Source organism: Prunus avium, unplaced genomic scaffold, assembly GCF_965620075.1.
Source record: "Prunus avium unplaced genomic scaffold, drPruAviu1.hap1.1 HAP1_SCAFFOLD_154, whole genome shotgun sequence".
Classification (NCBI taxonomy): domain Eukaryota; kingdom Viridiplantae; phylum Streptophyta; class Magnoliopsida; order Rosales; family Rosaceae; genus Prunus; species Prunus avium.
Genome location: NW_028276952.1, coordinates 35,001 through 37,500, shown reverse-complemented (window position 1 = coordinate 37,500; position 2,500 = coordinate 35,001).

The window sequence follows — 2,500 nt, the reverse complement described above, 5'->3', positions numbered from 1 at the left end:
TGGATTGAGTTTCTAAAAACAACCGTGCACACCGAGGTTAAACTTTACCAGCTCCACTCCGACTCGCCGCTCGCCCACAATTTGTTTGCAACGAAACATTTGTTTTTAATTTTGTTGGTTTGAAATTGTTTTGAAAAGGTTCTTTAAATCTAGTGGGTTTGCAACTCATAAGAGCGTCACTTTCAACGTCCCCGGCATTGGATTGAGTTTCTAAAAACAACCGTGCACACCGAGGTTAAACTTTACCGGCTCCACTCCGACTCGCCGCTCGCCCACTAGTCCGAAGGCAACAAAACATTTGTTTTTCATTTTGATGAAAATTTCTGTTTTTAAATCTTGTTGGTTTGAAATTGTTTTGAAAAGGTTCTTTAAATCTTGCGGGTTTGCAACTCATAAGAGCGTCACTTTCAACGTCCCCGGCATTGGATTGAGTTTCTAAAAACAACCGTGCACACCGAGGTTAAACTTTACCGGCTCCACTCCGACTCGCCGCTCGCCCACAAATCCGAAGGCAACAAAACATTTGTTTTTAATTTTGATGAAATTTTTTGAAAACATTGGCTTGGCAAGCCCCAATCCGCGACTATCCACCCACCGCCACCCCACACGGGTGGTTGTTGTTGAGAAATGAGGTTGTGGTCGACATGCCCGTGCATTTGAGAAGGAGTTCCTAGCACTCCATGCTCTCCCATGCCAAAAAAAAGCCTAGACAACCCCATTTCGCAACTTTCCACGCCTTTTTTTTCCTCCCTCACCCATGGCGGCGGCGTGGTGGCGGCGGCCGGATTCCGGCCACCACCGCCATGGGTGGCAGCCCCCCGACCCCGACACCAAACCCATAATACCGAGGCAACATATCGAGGCAACATGACATGGGTGTGGCGTGGGGGAAGGGGGCTGCAGCTAGGAAGGCATGGGCTGCCATGCATATGCAGGCAACACACACCCCCCTATATAGCATTTTATGCATTTAGCCCTTTGACAGGAAGAGACATCACCTATGCGCGAGGAGTCATAATGGGCTCTAAATAATTCAATACAAGGTATTTGGACGTGATTTTTTGCAGGGATACTAAGAAACATGCAATCTATGATGGGAAAAAGTTTCATAAATTTTTGAAGTCGGGAAGTATTTTTTATTATTTTTAGAAGTCGTAAAATTGAAAAAATCATTAAAACAAATCCGGGAGGAATTTTTTAGTTTTGTAAGTTGGAGAAGGTCCTAAAAATCATAGACTACTTATGGGGAGCTTATTGTGCGAGGAAATTTCAATAAAAACGGGGTTTGACAAGATTTGAAAAATTCTGTCGACATTTGAAAAAACCTGGAACCATGCTGCCGGCATGCTGCGCACATGCTGCGCGCAGGCTGCGCGCATGCTGCGCGCAGACTGCGCGCAGACTGCGCGCATGCCATGGCAGGACAAGTTTCGCTAGCCTCACTGTCGACAGATGCGCAAGCTGCGCGCACAGGCTGCGCGCATGCTGCGCACAGGCTGCGCGCATGCTGCGCACAGACTGCGCGCACGCTGCGCGCATGCCATGGCAGGACAAGTTTCGCTAGCCTCACTGTCGACAGATGCGCAAGCTGCACGCAAGCTCCGCGCACGCTGCGCACAGCCTGCGCGCATGTTGTGCGCAGGCTGCGCGCAGGCGCCGCGCATGCCATGGCAGGACAAGTTTCGCTAGCCTCACTGTCGACAGATGCGCAAGCTGCGCGCACAGGCTGCGCGCACGCCATGGCAGGACAACTTTCGCTAGCCTCACTGTCGACAGAATCAGCACGCTGCGCGCAAGCTGCGCGCGCGCATGGCAGGACAAGTTTCGAAAAATTCTGTCGACAGGCTGCCGGCATGGTGCGCGCACGCTGCCGGCATGCTGTGCGCACGCTGCCGACATGCTGTGCGCACGCTGCGCACAGGCTGCCGGCATGCTGCGCGCAGCCCATGGCAGGACAAGGTCCGAAAAAATCTGTCGACATTTTTACGCCGTGGTAGGCTTCCGCTTCGCGTCACTTTGTCGACATTCAAGCCTACCATTTGTATTGAATTTTTCAAACCTTGTCAAACCCCATTATTCAAATGTCGAAAAATTTTGTCGACATTTTTACGCCATGATAGGCTTCCGCTTCGCGTCACTTTGTCGGAATGCATCGCATGGCGAGGCAAGGCCACGGCATGCCAAGGCGAAGGCAACGCATGGCTTGAATGGCTTGGTCAAGGCCACATCATGGGCACGGCATGCCAAGGCAAGGCGAGGCAAGCCATCCTTAGCCTCGCCTACACTCACTTTCTCGGAATGCATTGGATGATGAGCAATTCCAAGGTAAGGCAACGCATGGCTTGAATGGCTTGGTGTAGGCCACAACTTGGGCATGGCATGCCAATGCAAGGCAAGGCAAGGCAAGCCATCCTTAGCCTCGCCTACACTCACTTTCTCGGAATGCATTGGATGATGAGCAATTCCAAGGTAAGGCAACGCATGGCTTGAATGGCTTGGT